Below are 21,469 nucleotides of genomic sequence, written 5' to 3'. Positions count from 1 at the left end.
CATTACCAGGAGCCTGTAACGACAGGACCAGTCAGAGAAGGAAGAGACCGATTAGCTCATTGGCTCCCTTCAGCCCTTAGCCTGCGCTATCTACAAAGGTGATTAATGGCTGTAACATTAGCCAACCCTGTTTAAAATCCAGCTGCAGGATTTGGCTCCCTCTCCCCCAGGGCCGAACGACAGAGTGACACGCAGGGCCAATTCCCAAGGGTCCTACTCAGTTGTCACTTGGGGCTCATGCAAGCAGAACTCCCAGCTATCTACCTTAGATAGTTACCTGCCCCCTCATTACTGTCGTGTCTGAGCAGCTCATACCCATGGGTGTATCTAGCCTCAAGCACCCCGTGTTATCTCCATTGCACAGATGGGGAACTGAGCCAGAGAGAGGTTAAGTGACTTGTTCATGGTCACACATTGTACCACTGAGACATTGGTGCTTTAAGCGGCTAGAGGTTTATCATCATAGCACGAAGGGATTAGTTAATCCCCCAGGAATATCAGGGTGGTAGTTAGGCTCCCCGCCCCCCCCTCGTCAGGAGCCTTGGCCAGGCTTGGGAAGATGTTGAATTATTAACCTCAAAACTATGCAGTTGTTCCCTGTAACCTAGGAAGCTCGGCTCTGCAAATGGAGATTAAAACCCCCTGGTGTTAGCATGACTGCATGTGTTTGCATGTACGTGCGAGGGACTAGGTGCACGAATGGGCATGCATGTTATGTGCAATTGTGTGTGTGTGAGAGAGCAAGCCAGCCTCTATAGGGGAAGGTGAATGAGGTGGACTGGCGTCCCTGAAATCAGTCCTTTCACTAGTGCAGCTGGTGCCAGGCCTGAGCAGCAGGTGATGGCCTGGGGGTACATTATCAGGTGGGTCCCGAGAGTGGTAGGATCCCAACCCCTGTGACTCACAAGATACAGCTAGGGTTGCCAATTTTGGCTGGAAGCTTTTGCCACTTGGTATAATCTTTAATTCAAGATTAATCTTTAAATTCCTGGAGACTGCAGGACAATCCTGGAGGGATGGCATCTTTAACTGCAGCAGACAGCTAGCCTGCCAGCTCTGGGCCAGGGAGTGCCTTCCCACAGAGCAGGAGGCACCTGGGGCTCTGTCTGGTCTCCTCACGGCTCTTAACAGGCCTCTTTTTAACCGAGGGGGAATCAAAAATCAAAGCGCCCCAGCTCCCTCCTGCTTGGAAAGCCCAGCCCCTCGCATTCCATCTCCAGCCATGAACACAGTGGCCAGGCTTTGACCTTCGCAGCGCGGCGGCTGTGTGCATTGCTGGAATCTCCTGGCTTCGACTTCTCCCCCACCCCGCCCCTTTCCTGTTCGGCGGCCCCTTCGCCAAGGCGAACGCCCTGAGCACATCTGGCTCGGTTGGATCAGAGGCAGCTAACGAGTTCCACTGCAACTGGAATTGCAGCCTGTGATTGCACAGAACAACAGGCCCGGCTGGCTCCCAAATGAGTGCCAGGCGCTCTCTCCCCTTCGCCTCCAAGATCTGGAGCATTCTCCAGGCCTGCTGGCTGCTGCTCCCCAGGGAGAGACAGGGAAACAGCAGGGCAAGAACAAAAAAGATATTAAAACACAAACAAAACAAAAAAGGCACCATCAGCTGGTGTGTGGCTCTGGACTCCAACCCTGCCCATTTGCTGTGCTTGGGGTTACTTTAATAATAGTAAAAAGAACAAGGAGTACTTGTGGCACCTTAGAGACTAACAAATTTATTTGAGCATAAGCTTTCGTGGACTACAGCTCACTTCTTATAACATGGCTGCTACTCTGAAACCTTTAATAATAGTACTTGATCTCTTTTCATCCCTGAATCTCAGAGCATTTTACAAAGGCGGGAAAGGGTCATTATCCCCATTTTATAGACAGGAGAAACCGAGGCGAGGCACAGACAGGTGACATGACATGCTCCAAGTCACACAGGAAGGCAGTGGCAGAGTTGGAAATTAAACCCAGATCTCTGGACTCCCCGTCTTGTGCTCTATCCACTGCACCACAGTGCAGCCAGTGCTTTGAGATACACTGCAGAGACTGGCTCATCCTGGACCTCTGCATTCCACATAGTTTAGGGCTAAACTAAGTGGATCTTTTCAAGGAATAGATACAACAGCCGCCAAGGCCCAGGATGTACGTTTGGGTTGATCTATGGCTTGCTAGAGACAGCAGACACAATACCTGCCTCTGGATCTGAACGGCCCCCCTGTTTGAGTATTTCTGATCCCTCCTCTCCACTATTCCTGACATTCATCCTCAGGGTCTGGCCTCTCAGAGCATATGGCCGTCTTCAACACCTTCCATACCTGAAAAACAAAACTGCAGTCGTGTAGGTGGAAAGAGATGGGAGACTGGCCCATCAGTTCCAAACCAAGCATTTCAAGACTTCTGCTAGCTTTGAAATTATTGTTCCCATTGTATGGATGGGGAAAACAGCTAAAGAGAAGGTTTAGAGAACCCAGGAGTCCTTGCTCTAAGCACTAGGCTACAGTGCCACTCAGAACGGTCTAAATTCCTGAGTCGCTCTCTAACAGACAGAGCAAGACCTCTCCCAAAATATTTATACTCAAACTAGGATGTAGCCAGAGGGTGACTAGCTCACGGCTGACATCACAGCTGCAACATTTTACTTCCTGAAATCAAAAGAAATCCCTGTGACAATTTTTTTACAGCAGTATTTCAACAACCAATAGGGTACCAACATGGAAATGAACTTCACCTCCGCCCGACAATCATTGGTTGAATGGCCCAACAACCCCAGCATCCCAGCTGTCAAACTATCCTGAACAAATGTCTCCTGCCATCCTGTATTTCAGACAACACAAACTGGATGAAGGGCAGAGGGCTGTTTGTGGATGGTTTGAATACAGCTATGTTTTCCCTTGATAAAAATATTGAGATCCAGTAAACATCTAAACACACAACATGAACAAACTGTAAATAAACATACGCATGGGTTAATAAAAATCTCAGGAGCTCTGCTGTTATTGTTACTCTAATATCATCTGTACCCTTTAGCATATGCAGGTAGCCTTCTAATTAACACCTATCTAGGTAGCACCTCACGCAGGATAAGCCTGTTTCACATGTTTAGAATGCTTTGTGAACCATTACCACGGAAATGCAGCTACCTCTGGGGTGGAAGGTGGCAGCCAGCTAGCATGCAGCAGAACAGTATATGTAAAAGGAAACATCTTGGCCAAGGCCATCTGAACAAAACCCCTGCTCATCTATAAAGTGCCCTGGGATCTTTGAGGTCTGGGTACAGCAAGCAGGAGTTCAGGTTCTTGCTGGGAAAAACCCTTCCATGCTGCATTGGACTCAAGCTTTGGTTGAGGTGCTCACTCAAACCTGCAGGGATCTGAACCTGTGGCTATAAGGAGGGTTTCCCTTTAGAGGGCAGGGAGCATCTAGGGCTCAGCATGACATTTTAAAATGATCAGGCACATTACAGAGCCATAACCAGGGCCCCAGTGACCAAAGATCACCTGAGGCCTGTTCTCAGGCCCTAGAGGCTCCCCACAACGGAACCACAACCCCAGTGAGGTACCTTTATTTATTGCTGATGTAAGAGCCTCTTTGGTGGCAAGAAGCCTCCTGGAAGCTTCTAGAGGGGAAGTGAATTACTCAGTGCCTGGCTGACAAGAACAGGGCTCACCTTCCCTCTGCTACCCGCAGCCGTCACAGCAGGCCTCTTGGTAACTCAATTACATGTCCCTGCGCCTGCTAATTGAGCAGCAAATCCGAATGATGGCACTATCCCTTGAAATTTCAGCCCTGTCTCCACATGCAAGACAGTTTCATTGTCACCCGTCCCCCCAAGGCCTGTGCCTTCAAGATACTGGAGCTGGGCTTGCTTCACCCCACCTGCTCTCCTTGGTTCTAACCAGGTGCTTCTTGTTCCGAAGGCAAGAGGCCCTCAGCACAGTTAGCTCCCTGGAACATTTCTTGTTAATTTCATCACATGATGTACATGCCCCGGCTGAAAGGCAGCATTTGCCCACTCCTCCCTAGAGGTTGCAACCCCCCGACACACTTGTTTACTTACTATAAGGGCTTGTCTACACTGGCAGCTCTTTGACGTGGCTTGGGTGGTTGTGGCAGAGTGCTGGGAGACAGCTCTCCCAGTGCTCTAAAAAAACCCACCTCCACGAGAGGCGTAGCTACCAGCACGGGTGCACTGTCTACACTGGCGCTTTAGAGAGCTGAAACTTGCTGCGCTCTGAGGGGTGTTTTTTCACACCCCGAGCGAGAAAGTTGCAGCGCTGTAAATTGCCAATGTAGACAATCCCTTAGATATTACATAAGAACAGCCATACTGGGTCAGCCCAGTACTGTGTCCTGTCTTCTGACAGTGGCTGGTGCCAGATACGTCACAGGGAATGAACAGAACAGGGCAATTATCGAGTGATCCACCTGCTGTCACGCAGGCCCAGCTTCTGGCAGTCAGAGGTTTAGGGACACCTGGAACATGGGGTTGCATCCCTGACCATTTTGGCTAACAGCTGCTGATAGACCTATCCTCCATAAACTTATCTAATTCTTTTTTTAAATCCAGTTATACTTTTGGCCTTTGCAACATCACAAGGCAATGAGTTCCACAGGTTGACCATGCACTGTGTGAAGTACTTCCTTTTGTTTCAAACACGCCGCCTATGAATTTTACCGAGTCGCCCCTTACATCTTGAAGCGGTAGATGTCATGTTTCTAGTCATTTTCTCCATTCATTGTTTTATAGACTTCTATCATATTCCCCCTCCCCCCACTGCGCCCTTAGTCATCTCTTTTCTAAGCTGAACAGTCACTGCATGGGCTGTTTTTAATCTCTCCTTGTATGGAACTTGTTCCATCCCCTCTCTTTTGTTGTCCGTCTTTGTACTGTTTCCATTTCTAATATATGGTTTTTGAGATGGGGTGGCTAAACCTGCATGCAGCATTCAGGGTATGGGCGTACAACGGATTTACATACTGGCAGTGCGATATTTTCTGTTTTATCAGCTATCCCTTTCCTGATGGATCCTACCATTCCATTACGACAAACCATTTTGCAATTTGGTCCCATCCTTCAACATATTGGGTGGGCTCATGGCCCCCCAGCTACACAAAGCGCCACTATTCTCTGTCCTACCATTCACTCAGGGGCGTCTCCAGACACCAGTGCTCCAAGCGCGTGCTTGGGGCGGAAAGCCACGGGGGGCGCTCTGCCGGTAGCCGCTAGGGCAGCAGGCAGGGTGCTTTCTGCGGCTTGCCTGCGGAGGGTCCGCTGGTCCCGCGGCTTCAGCAGACCCTCTGTGCTTGGGGTGGCACAATGTCTAGAGCCGCCCCTGCACTCACTAGAAGAGAACAAGAAAGAACTAAAGTAAAGTCTCCTCTGCCAGCATCTGCACTGAATTGGACACAACAGCCATCTCTTCTTTATAGGCAAGCAGAATCCTTCCAAGATTTAAAAGGTGCACTACAGCGAACAAAGGCATAACAATTGTGTGGCTAAAGCACTACACGTTGTGTCAGGGACTCTACAGAACAATACTGAAAGCTGTATTGCAGCACTTTAATTGAAGGGTTCAAGCACAAGGTGAAGGACATTAAAAGAATTAATAATTACCCACCTCGCTTTTCATCTGTAGATCTCAAAGCACTCTACAAAGTAGGTCAGTACTATGATCCCTATTTTACAGATGGGGAAACTGAGGCACAGGGCAAGGAAATGACTTGCCCAAGGTCGCCCAGCAGGCTAATAGCAAAGCCAGGAATTGAACCCAACCCTCCAAACTCCCAGTCCAGTGCCATGTCCCCTAGGCTGGCTTCTCCCAACTGCAACAATAACTGTAGCTAGACCAAGGGCCATATTGTATTCTGACCCGTCCACACGCTGAATTAAGCGAATGCCAGTGGGTTTTTGTGGAGTAGCACCAGGGGTAAGGCTGGGCATTAGTTGCCTAAAAAGGTTGGGGGTGGGAGAGGTGATGAGCACTCCAGCTGCTCGTCAGGTATTTATATCATTGGATTCCCATACACTCATTAGCTCCCATTAAGTACTACAGGAATTGGCCTAGACTCATAGAGCACTTATTGCAAATTGCAGTGCCTAGGATCATTACAGCCAGAACAGGGGAGTCAAACTGCCACACCCAAAGATCCATCTGCTCTGTGCACTGTACACTGTCCATCCTGTGGCTGACAGTGGCTGATACCAGCTGCTTTGGCGGATGCTGCAAGCATAGGGAGGGCAGGGCCGACTATGTCTGTCTGTTTTCCCCTGTCCTGAGCAAACAAAGAGATGTTAGCCCTGGGGGTTCAGGCAGAGACAATCCAGCAGATTGGATTGTACAATTTCCTAGGAGAGACATTCCTCGTGGCAGCTGGCCGGTTTTCACTACCCTTTGTCATATCTTTTATTAGCACCCTGTTAGGTTTTGGGTCAAAATGCCCCTGCCTCTGTTAGTGATGTGTGTGTGTGTGCGCATGTATATACATGCACACGCTATAAAAATAATCCATTGCTAATGCAGATAGAAATTGATGGAGGAGAGATGGGGCAGTAGACTTCTGGTTGCTCTCAGTGCCCTCTGATACCATCACTCAGCTGCTGGGCATTCCATTGTCCTGATCTCCATCCTGTTATGTCCTTCTTGGCAGAGCTGGGCCCCGTACTCAGTCCAAGAGCAGGAAGCGTCTCTCTTTGAAAAGCGGTCCCAGAACTATGCCATCGTTTGTTCGTGTGCAGCTGGAACCGTTGTGAGTTTCGCAACCGTTTCCTCACTGGACACTGAATCCTTCTCTCTGTCACCCATGGCCCACTGCGCTGCATGGAAGCAGGGACAGGTCAGGAGCTGGCCAGAGGACCAGAGGGGAGAAACCTCACTCTTCTTGGAGCACGTCATCTATCCATGGGAAATGCAGAGGCTGTTGCAGCTTTGCTTGGCTTCTTCTCCGGTCTGCGGCCTGGCTGAGTCTCAGATTGTTTTTGCCTGCAGCCTGGGTGATTTCTCAGCTGTTGTGGCTGCTCTGTGAAGCATCCTCGCACAGTCAGGTAACAACACGCTCTGCAGATTCCAGGCATACCTGACCTGTCCATCCTGCTGATGCACTGATCTCATTACCTGTCAGCACTGCAGCAACACAGGTACGGATAAGGCAAACTAAAGGCATTTAAGTAACTGACAAGAGTGTGGGGGGGGGGGGGAGGGTGTGCATACGCACCACTGCAATCTGCTGGACAGAATCATAATAGCGTAGTTGTGTGTCATAAACCCTACATTGCTAATGGAGATTATCCTGCAGCTCTGGAAGTGCGGAATTCAAGTTCTCTCTCTGCTGTCACTTTGAAATTGTGCGTGGCAATAATTTGCTGCAGCGCAGTGAGGTTCCTAGACTGGTGATTGAATTCTCCCCACAAACAGGTTCCACTGGTAACACAATAGTTTCCTGTACATGGCTGTCACACACACATACATACACACACACTTGTGCAGAGGTTCTCACAGTTTTGACTCTGGTCATCTGGTTTTGTGGACACTGAACAACTTGAAATGGATTCTGTAACACGGCCACAGCCACACACACACACAACACACACACAACACACACACACACACACACACACACACACACTAGGTGTGCAAGTCCAACACGTGCGTGCAACTCCCACTAACTTCAATGGGAGTGGTGAGCATGTATTCAAGGGCAGAAGTGGGCCCAGAGTATTTCAAGAGGCAATTTTAATTATGAGACTTAGTGGAAGAAGGGGTCAATGGACTCTGAAACCCAAAATTCACAGCAGCAAACTGGATGTGTCTGTGTTTTGAGTGAAAGAATAATAAAGCCTGGTGGATTATTACCAGCATACTCTACTCCAGTGCCGTATAACAATAGATCGAGCTCCCTGAGCCTATTCACCTTAATAAAAAGAAGGCTGAGGAGTGATTTGATCACAGTCTGTATGTACTTTCATAGGGAACAAATATTTGATAATGGACTCCTCAGTATAGCAGACAAAAAGAGCCAACAACTGCAAGTCGAAGCTAGACAAATTCAGACTGGACATAAGGTATATGTTTTTAACAGTCAAGGTAATTAACCATTGGAACAGCTTACTAAGGGTTGTGTTGGATGTGCCATCATTGGCAGTTCTTAAATTAAGATGGGATGTTTTTCTAAAAGAACTGCTCTAATTCAATCAGGAATTATTTCACTGACGTTCTCTGACCTGTGGTGTACAGAAGGTCAGACTACATGGTCCCTTCTGGCCTTAGAATTTGTGAACTATGTAACTGTGAGATGCAGTGCCAGGAGGTACAGAAAGCAGCCATGTTTGTTCCCAGAGTCGTTGCAGATTATTAGAAAGGAGATGCAACACATGATCTTGCTCTCACTCTCTCTCTAAGGCCACGTCCACACTACAGAGTAAATCGAAATTAATAAAATCGATTTTATAAAACAGGTTTTATAAATCGATTTTACGCGTCCACACTAGGGCACATTAATTCGATGGTGTGCGTCCATGGTCCCAGGCTACCATCGATCTCCGGAGCGGTGCACTCTGGGTAGCTCAGTAAAAGAGTGGGACCAATAACTTCGATTTCCGTACACACTAACCCTAAATCGATATAGTAATATCGATTTTAGGGTTACTCCTCTCGTTGAGCAGGAGTACAGAAATCGATTTTAAGACCCCTTAAAATCAATTTTAAGTGCCTTGTAGTGTGGACGGGTATAGCGTTAAATCGATTTAACGCTGTAGTGTGGACCAGGCCTTAGAGAGACATTACTTTTGTTTTTCCTTGCAGCCACTTTCTATAATCCAAGATAGAAGCCAAATTCAGATGGAATGCAAAAAATGGCTCCCTGGATATGAAGAAAAATATAGCTGAACCCGGGAGTTCAAAGATCAGGAGTCTAGCCCCACCAAAAATCAGAATATTTGCTCAAAAATCAGGAGATTGAAAAAAATAATGTGTTTTGGGTTCCTTTATTGGCCTTTTAGTGCTGAAGCATTTTGAGGTCACATTTTAAAACATTTTCTCTGCAACCACAAGAGCAAAAGAACATAATTTAAATAAAAGCTGAGCTCCTCAGCTAATAACCTGATTTCAGCAGCTGGGGATTTAAGAAAAATACCAAATATCCTGATACTCATAATAAAATCATGAGAGTTGCTAACATGGTGAGAAGCATAACATTCAAGGACCACAATTTCCATACATAAAAAAGAAATAAGCATACCACGAGCCTTCAATAAACCAGATGCATTGTACACAACAACCAACCAAAACCCCAGCATCGCTTTACCCCAAAGTTCAAGGATACAGCATTTACAACGAGAGAGGCATCATTAAACACATCTTCCGAATGCTGGGATCTGATTGGCTAAAGACTATTAATCACATGACCTTGGAATTTCATAGTATTCCCTCAATATTTACTGCGAGTGGACTAGTTCCGTGAATGAAAACAACACATTCTTTTCCTGAGCATTGTGGCCCATCCCCAGCACTGGGTGCCTCATGCTCATATAAATAGCTCGGTCCATTTTAGCAAAGACTGAGGGGGTGGGACGAGCGCCACTATGACCTCAGCACCTTATTTTTTAAGAAAGAAGAGTCTGAAAAATACTCCCACTGCCTGAGTGTTAAAGGCATCATGCCATGGTCTCGCCCTCACCCTGCAAGTTCTACCCTGCCTGGGTCCTTCCTGCGTTTCAGCTCATTTCCTCCTACACACCATCCAATCACCTCTGCTGGGTGTTTCCTTAGCATGGCTTCATGTCTCCTTCCACACAACTCATCTCTGCACCCTCACACCTGCTCAGCCTTCCAGAATCAATCTGTGCTCCAACACTGCCTGCTCCAAATGCTTGCAACTGATCTCTTCTTTTTGTATGGCGTTGTAACAAATCTGAGACTGCTAGGCATGCTGGCTGCTAGGCTATGCCCCAGGGGCAGCTGGAACTTCACGGCAGCAGCAGGGATAATTATTCAAGCCTGCCTGCTCCAAAAGCACAAAACTTCACTGCTTGAACTAAAGGAGACTCTTTTTGGCTGTATAGGGGATATGACACACAGTTGAGCAGTTCCAGTCCCATCTCCTAGAGGACTGTGTTGTACACACTGGTCAGTTACAGTATTCCTCTTGGGGACAGATAATTGATACCTTCCCTTCCGGTGTGTTTGTAAGATACTCTTTGCCCCTACAGCCATCAGCCCAAAAGTTTGAACTCCAGGGGATATACAGCAAAGTGTCCCTAGAAGAGAGCCCTATGCTCTGGAATTTACTCTCTCTTCTGGTCCAGAGTCAGAGCCTGGCTGCTGTTAGGGTGCAGCACACTTTGGCTTCATCTACACTGGAGTATTTAGCCACCAGGCAGTGTAAACCTCTAGTGTAGACGCACCGCACCAATGTGGTTTGCAGTCATGGTAAGTTGCACCATTGCAAGTCATATCTTATGCCACTGCGGCATCGGCACTAGAGGTTTCCATTGATGTAGCTACAAGAGTGGCTAAAAGCCCCTAGTGTAGACGAGACCTATAGCCAGAGTGTATTTATCCTAGTAGATGTTGGATAATAGTAATAGTACAGAGGACGGACTGTCTAGCTTCAGACTTGGGAAGAACTGGTCTCCCACAATTCCCTGCTCTGCCACTGACTTCCTGTGCAATGCTGGGCAAGTCACTTTGCCTCTCTATGCCTCAGTTCCCCATCAGTAATGCAGGGATAACAGCACTGTCCTGCATCAGAAAGGTATTAAAGACTGTGAGGCGCTTAGGCACTATGATGATGAGAACCATACAAGCACCTTAGATAAATAGGATAGTTTTGATTTGGGCCACTTCACTTCAATTTCTGCAAGGAGCCTAGCTACCCCACCAATGGGAGCAGGATAAATAGGCAGCCTGGGATAACTATGCTGAGCCAGCAGCTCTCCTAGCTGGTCATTAAACACTCTCAGCGCCCAAGGTTTGGAGCACTGGGGCTCAAACCTGTCATTAAAAGAAGCGTCAGGGCCAGATCAGCAATTTACTCGCAGAGAAATTGCACCAATATTGGATGGACAGTTCGTGGGCCTGACTTCATAGCTGTCACCGGCTGCCATGCCCTTTGATTGCGGGAGCTGTGACTGTACAGGGTTTAATGCCAGGCAGCAGCATGACACAGCATTGGGTGGGTGCAAAGGGCACAGGGTGTAGCTGGGACTGAGACATAGGCTGCCCTGTGAATCATGGGCATCTTCCCAATACCCGATCAGTTCCTAGAACCTACCATCACCAAACAAGCAAGCAAGTGCCGGATCACCGGCAGAGATTCTACAGCAGCTTAAAAGGACCCAGGCTTGAGGGGTCCTGAGAAATGGAGGCTGCAGGCGCTCAGCATCTCTCAGGACTGGGCCCTTATGGTTTGCCAGGCCCGTGCAAAATCATGGAGGTTTTCAAAGGGAGATTCCCAATTCACAGTCACGCTTGCCACTTTTCCTACTATCACTCCCCTGTGAAATGAGTCAGGATCGTTATTCCCATTTTACAGCAGGGGAAACTGAGGCACGGAGCAGGGGAGTAACTTGCTGTTGGGTCACACAGTGGAAGTGCTGGAAATGAAAGTGGGATATTCATGTACAAAGGCCGGGGGCACAGGTCCGGGCACAGCACCGGGAGCCACGGAGGGAGTTGGGAAGTCACTTCCCCTCAGTGTGCTTCTGGAGAACGGGGGCAAGGGTATGGCCCTAATTCATGGATGCGTGGGAGGTTGGGAGGACTGAGTGCGTGCGCGTGCAGGAATCTCCTTTAGCACAAGTGCTGCAGCTCTGAAGATCCTGCATTCACACCCTGCTTACCTCCTATGCATGGGATGGGGGACACCATGTGCTCATCTTACTCAAGATCACCTGTGCCATTCTAACAGCTACACTCAAGCAGAACCTACCGGGCGCGATGCAGGAAACTGGGGTGGCAGCCTCTGGCCTGTATTATGCATCGGATTGGGGGATCATCTGGTCCCTTCTGACCTCAAAACCTAGGCACTGTCCTCACAACCAAGGCCCTGCTCTGCTCACAAACCACCACCAAGTACAAGAGGAAACGGGTCAGAAAGAGATGCCTGCTTGTGTCCAAACCAAAGCAGCATCCACAGACTTGTCTGGCTGCGGTTATACGTTTGGTTTGAAGATCTAACTCCCTGTGCATGCCTAATGATAGTGGTTCTGGGCAGCTTTAATTAGTAGGCCTTCTAACAGCCCTGGGGCCCAGCAGCCCTTTAAATGAGTGAAGTACTTGCAAGAAAACCACTACCTAGCTAGGAATGGGAGCTGCATTCCTCACCTGATTATCATCATCAGAGCAGAGCTGGGGGGAGAGGAGGTACTGCCTGCTGCCAGAAACAGACAAGGGCCCTGCAAACCCACCTCTGGCACGGGAGGGAAACCCATTGTTGGCAAACAAGCACCAGCCCGGAGAGCCAACTGACTGCAGAGAGGGAGGACGGAAGGAAGAAAGAAAAGGCAGCAGCCTCTTTCAAAACCGAGGGCCGCCCCTTGTTTGCTAGCAGTGTTATGATTCAAACAGCAGCAGTCACACATCACGGGCTGGGGCTAGCTCACTGAGAGCTGACACAACCGGGCAAGGTAAGTAGCAGTTCCTGTCTTCATTATCTTGATGGCACCTGGAGATAAGAGACGAGATGCTGCCCTGATGGTTTGCTTGCCTCAGGGCATAGTGACCACTGTCTGGAGTGGGTGGGTGAGACCCTGTGGCCTGCGTTGTGCAGGAGGTCAGAATAGATGATCATAATGGTCCTTTCTGACCTTAAAGTCTATGAGTCTCCCTAGAGGCGGGTTTTCTGCTCATCAGTGACCAAAGACAAATCCTGCATGAAGTCAGGTCTTGCCAACCCCCTAGTGTGAACTGCTATAGGCTAGCATTTGCCACACTGCAGCTTTGCCGTGTGCACTAGGCATCTGCACCAGCGTGGCTATGCCAGGGGCTGGAATTGGGGCAAACCTGGCCCTGGCCCTAGCCAGCTCCAAGCTCCCAGGGCATGCTGACAGTCGGAGGAGGCTAATAAGAAAACAAAGTGGATTGAAGAGTCAGGCCTGCACTAAAGCCATGCAAGGCTTCGGCAACAAACCCCAACAACCTTGTGGATAGTGCCTGGCTTTGCTGTGGCTCCAAGAGGTGCAGTGGTTGAGTGGTTAAAGTGCTTGACTGCATTCCCGAAGGGTGTGAGTTTGAGTCTGACTTGATTTCACACTGAAAGGTCACCTCCAGTTCACCTACCTGCAAAATGGGTAGCTGATCCATCAGGTTAGGCCAGTCAAAGGTGGTTGGATGTGATGCTGGCCACATCACTGCCTTGTGTACCATTGGCTATGAAACTGATGTGTCTTAACCTTGTCAGCCCAGTGAGACAGAGTGAAACCAGATTTGGGGAAGGACAAGCAGAGTATGTGGATGGGAATTAAAAACTGGGACAGAGGTTCCCCTCCACTGCTCTCTGAGGTTCTCACAGAGGGGAGGGCAGACTTCTTCTTCCCCCGGCTGAGTCTTCATGGCCAATGTTCCAGGCCGTCCTCAAAACTGAAATCAAACCAAGCTGCTGCATTGCAATAAATTAAGGATTTTTCCTAATGAAAACACTGATCCCAGCTTAATCCTGGTGTCAATATTACAGCACGAGGGTGGGGAATCTAGCACTGCAGAATCTGCCAGCTAATATCCTGTCTGACTGCAGCCAACACTTGATGCTTCAGAGGGAAGCACTTCATAGCTACCCTGCCTAAGTAAGAGGAGAAAGAAGCAGCTACAGGTGGGATTTTTGAAAGCACTTTGCATTGGCCTAGCTCTGCCCCATTGAAGTCAGTGGGAGTTTTGCCAATAACTCCAATGGGAGTGGAGTGCTATAGGAGATCCCATGCTCCGCATATACACCCCAGTCTCTGGGTGGCTAACACAGGGCCATCAACCCTCAGCCTTACCTAGCCCTTAGGGAGTCTCCCGTATAAAGAGATACTGCTCACCATGATTTCTTGTCTGAGCAGTGTGGCCTATTGGATGGAGCACTGGACTGGAACTCAGGAGACATATTCCCAACTCTGACCTGCTCGGTCACCTCGGGCATGTCACTTCCCTGCTCTGTGCCTCAGTTTCCCCATCTGTGAAACTGGGATGATGATATAGACCTCCTTTGTAAAGTGTTATGAAATCTACTGCTGGAAAGTGCCCTATAAGAGCTAGGTATCACGGTTCCATTTCTAAGGAGTTATTAAAGGGTTAAATCAATGCTCAACAGAGGTCTTCATAAACAGTTAATCACTTGTTAGGTGTCAGTATGTTGCCTATAACAGTCTTCTGACATACTTATAACCACCTAGCATATATGCTACTAGTGTCTGCAACATGCCTATAGTAGCAGTTCATCATTAATTAACCCTTTATACCAAAGGTTCCATTTCAAAAGGGTTTCGAAAGCAGGCCCAATAGAGTGCAGCAATGGCGCAACTCACTGCAGTCTCCGTTATAAGCGATACGCATTTGTACAAGAGCTAGTCAGAAATTTTGCCTAAATATGTTTTGGGTTTTTTGCCCCAATATGCCAATTCATCAAGACCAAAACTATTTGCAAAACCGGGCGTGGTTCAACAAGACACCTGCTTTGAAAAATGGTGGTAAAAAGAGTTTAGAGATTGTTGAAACATCCTGTTTCTAACATTGAACTGGAAAGCTGGGGGGCGGGGGCATTGAGTGAAGCGAAACAACTTTTCATTTAGAAATTTTCATAATTTACACTGAAAGGTTAAAAAAAAAAAGAAAAAAAGGTTGAAATTGAAATGAAATGTTTCAATTGACCTGAACCAAAAACACTGAGGATCTCGGTTTGCAAAAATTGTCAGGGTTTTGACTTTCTCTCCTGATTTGGGACCGGAGAGTTTTTTGAAATGTCAAAAGTTCTTATGGGACAGGAAAACCATTTCTGGGCCAGCCCTAATTTGGATGGTTACAGTGGAGAACTGTATTACCGGAGTATTTATAAAGTATCACGTAACCGCCCACCTTGTCCTGGTTATAGGAAAATACGAAGGGTACAGTTATTCTGCAGGAGAGAAGAAGGTTCTGGGCAATTAAACTTTGATCTTGGGGTTTGTGCCATCACTAGAACCTCAAGGTGGAACAATGATGGAAACTGTCAGCTCTTTGGGGCAGGGTCTGTCTTTTTGTCTTATGTTTGTACAGCGCCTAGCACATTGGGGTCCTGGCCCATGACTGGAGCTCCTAGAGGCTACCGCAAGACTAATCATATATTAAAGCAGGCCAACACCAGGGCCTAGGAACAACAGAGTTCTAGTCCAGTTCCAACACAGACTTGGCACAATGCCTCGGGCAAGTCACTTCCCTCCTCTGCACTTCTGTTTTCCTAGCCTGTAAAATGGAGGCGAGAGTACTGAACGCCAGCATGGGCTGGGAGTACTGTTTAATGTTTACAAGGTGCAGCCACTAGATTTGCTTGCAAAGCCCAGCATCCTGCTGCTTTATATAAGACCAGCTGGAGAAAAGGAGGAGCTATCAAATGGATTGGGAAGAGCTCCTGGCTGTATGGGGGAAACCATTCTAACCAGATGGTTGGAGGTGACCAGCTAGCCACATAATAAAGTGAGGGCTAGCAGAGGGAACACCAGGCTGCTTCAAGCAGTGAGGCTGGGGACTGTGCCCTGGGGTTGCCCCTCCCGTGGCTGCAGATACCCGGCCTCCAGAGCCTATCTTGTCCCACAGTGTCAGTTCAAAAGGCAGTCGACTGGACAGTCTGACAGCTCAAAATGGCTTGATAAGAGGTACATGCGTGCTTCTGTCCTAGGATACACCCACTTCCTCCTTTGCCAGGCACTGAAAAGACTTTACAAAGAGTAATAAAAGGATTTCTTTCCTATACCAAAGCCCGACTTGAACAGCTCTTCCAAGAGATCTCAGCCTTTTATCTCTGGATGTATTGACTGACTTTGCTCACCAGGCTAGGATAGTAGAACACCTTTCAGAGCAAGCCAGCAGCCCTTCACAAACCACAATCTTCCCGCAGCCCCTACAGCCTGATTTACTCACAGCCCAGCCACCGGACTCCACGGCATGGTCAATTACCCTAGAGAAATTGACCCTTCCTGTGCCATAAGCCATTGAACACTCTGGAGCAGAGACAGGAACCGATTTCTGCTCAACACATCTCAGTCAGTCTAAGGTTAATGCTGATGCATACATATGTTCACCTCCCACCCTATAGCACATAACTCTACTCATTCTTGCAGAGACGCCAGCCTTATTAGGCGCTACCTACAACCTTTCATTTATCTCAGTCCCACTACCAAGTGGTTCAACCCTTTGGAGCCAGATATAAACTCCACAGAGCACAGACTTTAGATAGGTAAAGCCCCATGCACTTCTAACCCCAACAAACAGCAGGGCACATTGCAAGTCAGGTGTAAGTTGGTCCAAACACCCGGCTAAGTAGTAAAGTCTTGTAGCAGTCAGTGTAACTCACACACTGAGGCAGCAGAAAGGGGGTGAGAGATAAAACAGCTTGTCTCTCCCTCTTCCCCCCCCCATTTCTGAACACAACTCTGAATTTGGTAAACAGCCTCCGATCTATACCCTGGACCAATCAAAAAATCCCGGGTCCAAAAACTTTGGCATGTTCAAAATCTGGAGGCAACTCTACAGGCTGGGAAAGGCTCTCTTGCAGCCATCTTTCGAGGGGGAATCCCAGACATCCTTTCCGAACCCCAGCCCCGCAGCAGACTGCGCTGGAACCATGTAACGGTCTTTTCACCACCCTTTGCCATAGGTGCTGGAACCAGGGGGCTGCTGCACTCCCTGACTTGAAGCGGTTTCCATCATATCCAGGGTTTACAGTTTAGTTCAAGGGCTCTCAGCCACCGGATTATACAAACTGTTCCAGCACCACTGCCCTTTACAAACACCTAGGAAAACATTTCCCCACGCTTCTGTCTGACAGCAGATCCTCTTTGTGCTAGATTGATCCCCAGGACCTTCCCTGTCACCCCCGTACCCTGCTGCAAAGTCAGGGCAGCCCTGGGAACCGGACACCCAGATTTACCTCGACTCCAAAGGCTGCCACGTCCACCGATGCCAAGGAACGAGAGGGCTAAAAATCCAACCTGTGGCTCCAATGTGGAGGGACTGGAGGCAGAGCCAGGAAAGCAAGGGAGGCGCCCGTAGAAGGGGAAAGGGGGGGAAAGGGAAGGGAAAGAAGTGGCAACAGCGTCTCTCCTGGTCCTGGCAGGGCTGTCTGTGAGAAAGCACCGTCCCAATGCTGGAGGGGCTGGAAGGCTGATAAGCGAGGTTTGAAATCTGAAACTGCAGGTTGGCTCAGTCATATATAAACACACACACCCATTCATTCTGCTCTCACGCCACCCCTGCACGCTTCCGTGGTAACATTAGGCAGCCCTCTAGCTGCACCACTGGAAAACAGGCGCTCAATGAAATTCAAAGGGGGGCGGGGCAGAGAGAGAGAGACCTGTCAAAAAAAGCAATCCGCCCCCGTGTCGTCTCAGGATCCGTTCTGGAAGAAAAACTGCTCACAGAACAAAATCAAAACCCAGCATCAGTTTTCTCCAACTCCGTTGAGGGAACCGATCTGTTTTTCTATCCCCTGGGGAACAGCTCTGATTCCACAGCCTGCCAGGCACGGGGGCCAGAACCATTTGTACAGTGGGGATGCTGAGAGCCATTGAACCAAACTGTAAACCGTGCATATGATGGAAACCACTTCAAGTCAGGGGGTGTGGCAGCATCCCCACCGCTGCCAGGATAGAAACATCCTGCTCTTGTTTGCAAAGTGGTTTGCAAAGGAGGGCAAGATCACTACCCCTATTTCACAGACAGGGGACCCGAGACACAGAAGTGACTTGGCCGTGGTCACCCTATGGCAGGGCTGCAAACAGAACCCAGGTCTCTGGAGTCCTGTTTTAAGGAACAGCAGCTAGTGCATTTGCTCTAGTACATTCCTGCACAGCTGTCATGTTCACTACAATCAACACCACCACCTGACACTTCCATCACATGAGAGCATTGAAGTCTGGAACAAACATTATCTAACTCACCCATGCAACGCCGCTATGTGATGGCATCACTACCCCCATTTTCCAGAGGGGCTAACTGAGCCACAGTGAGTTTTTGTTTTTTTTAAATGGCCTGCTGCTAAGGGTGAAATCCTGGCCCTATGAAATTGAGCAAAGGATCTGTGTCATTGATCTCCATAGGGCCAGAATTTCACTCTAAGTTCTTCCACATGGCTTTCCATCCAGAGATCCCAAAGCACATTAGAAAGGAAAGTCGGTATCATCGCCACCATTTTACAGCTGAGGAAACTGAGTTGCAAAAAGCAGAAGTGACTTGCCCAAGGTCACACGAGGTCAGTGGCAGAGCTGGGAATAAAATACAGGTCTTCCGACTCCCAGTCCAGTGTTCCAGCTGCTGGATGGAGCTGCCTCTCTCAGGCAATGCAATAGTATCTATCCTGTACGATACACTGTATGCATTTATATGTACTAATATTACATTACTACAGGCATGTTGTCTTATTGCCATTTCAGAGCCCGACCGGGCGAACCCGCTGCAAGACAGGACTCCAAATGAAGTCACTCACAAAGCGCTTGTGAGCTTGGCCTTCACTCTCAGACTTGAATTAGAGCTCCCGGATAATCTATACACATCGTAGTGCCTCTTTCTAACACAGGATCTTCAGTCTGCAAACTACACAGCAGCTGGCCCAGATATACCGCACGGCATCAAGTTAAACGGTGTGCCATTCCGAAGCGCCACTGAACTCATCTGACATGGATTTTCAGCCCAACAGCAGATTCAGCTTGTTCCCCAGTCTGGGGCCGGTATCAGACGGGGTTTTACAGTAATCCAGCCTTTCCAAAAACAAACATTCACCACGGGCTTTGTTGCTGGAGGGAACTATCCTGTCAGAAGAACAACAGAACTACCTGACCTACTAGCAGGACTTTTCCAGCTCTGATTTCTACAGCCATCAAAATCAATGGCCTTGAGGTCAGCAGGATTGGAAGCCCTGTGCTACATTGTTCTTTCTGAGATTATTTACTGGGTCCAGATGGTACTGCTGTGATCACTCCCTTAAAAGGAGCTTCCAAGAACCTTTGAGTCTGGAAAGTCTGTGAGCACGTTAAACGCACCAACCAAACGAAACAGGATTTCAGAGCCAAACCTGCATCTCCAAGAGCGGCAGGTCCCAGAGCTTTGGAATGGACGCTGATCCCAACTAGCCAAACTACACTAGGCTGGAGACATCACAATAATATTACCTAGCTCTCAGGTAGCACTTTTCACCCATAGATCCCAAAGCTGGTCAGTATCATTATCCCTGTTTGATGCATGCGAAACTCAGGCCACAAGGAGGTGAAGTGACTTGCCCAAGGTTACCCAGCAGCAGAGCCAGGATCTAAACTCAGCTCTCTGAGTCCCTTCATCACTTGGCCCTATTGCTCCACTGGCATTAGAGGGGCTCCTGCTGGCCATGATGGAGAAGCAGAATTCACTGTCCATTGCTTTCCAGCACCAACACCACTCACAGCTGAGAGCTGGCTTAGTTTCCCCCCAGCAGCCTTTTCCTGGTAGCTGTCGCTTTGTTCCATCAACTAATAGGCTCTAGCTGTACTGCTGATGTGCCATCATATGACCCAGAGCTGTTCAGTGACCACAGAGAGAACTAAGCAAGATAAACAAAGGCATTTTGATACCCGAAGTAGAGAGTCGGGATACGTCTAATGCTGTCGACCAAGACACCTTGCCAGATTTCCTCATGCCAATGTCATAACGATCCTCACTCACTTCCGCTAAAAGAAACCAATTGAGCAAAACCAAGACACTCACAAGGGAGGCTCGTTTCATCAGGAGTTCACCTGGCCTGGCCTCTTAGCACACTTAGGAAACCTACTGACTTTGACGGGCACCTCCCCTGTTTTCAAAATGCTGCACTCACCTACGCTCCACAGCTGGAACAGCTGCATACCTGGGCTCCTAGGCAGAACAGCGAACACTGGGCTGTGCCTAGTGTATTTCATTTGACAGTTCAAATTAGGGAGCACTGGACAGAGGATCTAGGTTCATTCTCTCTCCAGACTTCAGGTCTCCATCTCTGAAATGGGGGGTGATTATACCCCCTTGGTTTCCTCTACTTCAATCAATCAGTCAGCTCTGCAGTGAGAGACTCTCTCTTGCTAAGTGTCTGTGCAGTGTGTAGTGAAGTGAGGTAGGCCTCCTGGGAGCTATTGTGACACACACAATAAACACAACTGCAACGTTGCTTATGAGCAACAGAAGCCAACGCTGGGCTGAAGAGCACCCTGTTTGACTGGCCTGAGCTGTCTGGGGAGCACTCACCCATCCGAGACGTTCATAGGACTCCCCCAAGCCACCTGGCTGGTTACTCAGCTCGATTACAGCTAATGTCTCGCAAAGGAAAAAAGACACGCTAATCCTTAATTAACTGCATCAGCTGGAAAACTCCACCTTGCCACACCAAAGAGCTTGGCCTACTGCACAGTCTGTCCCCTTCCCAGCCATTCCTTTAAGGGGAGAGGGCGGTAGGTTGTGGAGGCACTACATCCATATGGACTGATATACATTCATTTTAGAGCTCACCTCCGAGCTGGTCGCTTTGAGGGCAGCAGGCAGTCACTACTGCAGTTGGATAAAATTTACCTCACCCTTCCAAAGGTTAAACCTCCCTTCCCCCACATTGGCCCCCTTTATCCAGAAAGTCTTTACTAAAATTCTGCCAAATTGGAAGGAGATTGGGAGGATTTCTCTGCCTTAGTTGGTGTCCCCAAATGCTGCTAAGTTATCCCTGCTGCCAGGGGCTTATTTCTGGGGCTTGTAAAAATACCTTGAAAGAGCAAATTTGCCCTTGGAGGGGACTGGATTGCATCAAGCATGGAACAGACCAGACTGCCTCAAGCGTCAGGTATTTTCATTGCAGCTGATCATGACCCCAGCTGATCATAAGTCTGCAACAGCAATAGTGTCGGTATAGTCTGGCAGGAACAGGCGTATCCAAACTGGTGCTGCACGTCAGCCAAGAGATGCTTTGACCATGCTTGTCCAGGGACCCAGGACTGGCAGGGGTGGAGGCTGCAGACCAGGAATAGAAGCCAAAGCGGGAACAAGCATGGAATGTTATCACTGACTGGAATGGGAAGAGATTGGCTGATCGAGGGATACAAGGAGTGTTCAGATGGTTAGTATCTGGTCAGGGAGATTTAGGTCAGCTTCAAGGGAGATCTGGGCCTGGTTTACAAGGCTGCCACTCATTTGCTGTGGGACCTCGTCAGTTTTGAATCAGCCACCTCCACCCCTGATGCCTAGATGCTGGGGACATTAAGAAAGCTGTAGCTGGAATGAGGGTTGCAGGCCATTACCTATTTCCCCTGCTGTAGCAGAACGCAGCT

At 48.6% G+C, this 21,469-nt stretch overlaps 1 protein-coding gene across 2 annotated transcripts in view; it reads right to left on the bottom strand.

Moving 5' to 3' along the window:
• The window catches only part of PLEKHA6 (pleckstrin homology domain containing A6), a 134,194-nt gene that overhangs the window by 80,384 nt on the left and 32,341 nt on the right, over nt 1–21,469 (bottom strand). Inside the window, exon 1 of one of the 2 annotated variants that reach the window (XM_050952286.1) lies at nt 17,089–17,360. The exons of the other annotated variant lie outside the window; for it this stretch is intronic. The gene's annotated coding sequence lies outside the window, so the exon portion shown is untranslated. Of the gene's footprint in view, nt 1–17,088; nt 17,361–21,469 lie in introns of those variants that run through there. 2 annotated transcript variants of the gene reach the window in all.

Source organism: Gopherus flavomarginatus, chromosome 5, assembly GCF_025201925.1.
Source record: "Gopherus flavomarginatus isolate rGopFla2 chromosome 5, rGopFla2.mat.asm, whole genome shotgun sequence".
Taxonomy (NCBI): domain Eukaryota; kingdom Metazoa; phylum Chordata; order Testudines; family Testudinidae; genus Gopherus; species Gopherus flavomarginatus.
The sequence above is the reverse complement of the archived record's forward strand: the minus strand, read 5'-3'. Positions and strand labels throughout refer to the sequence as shown.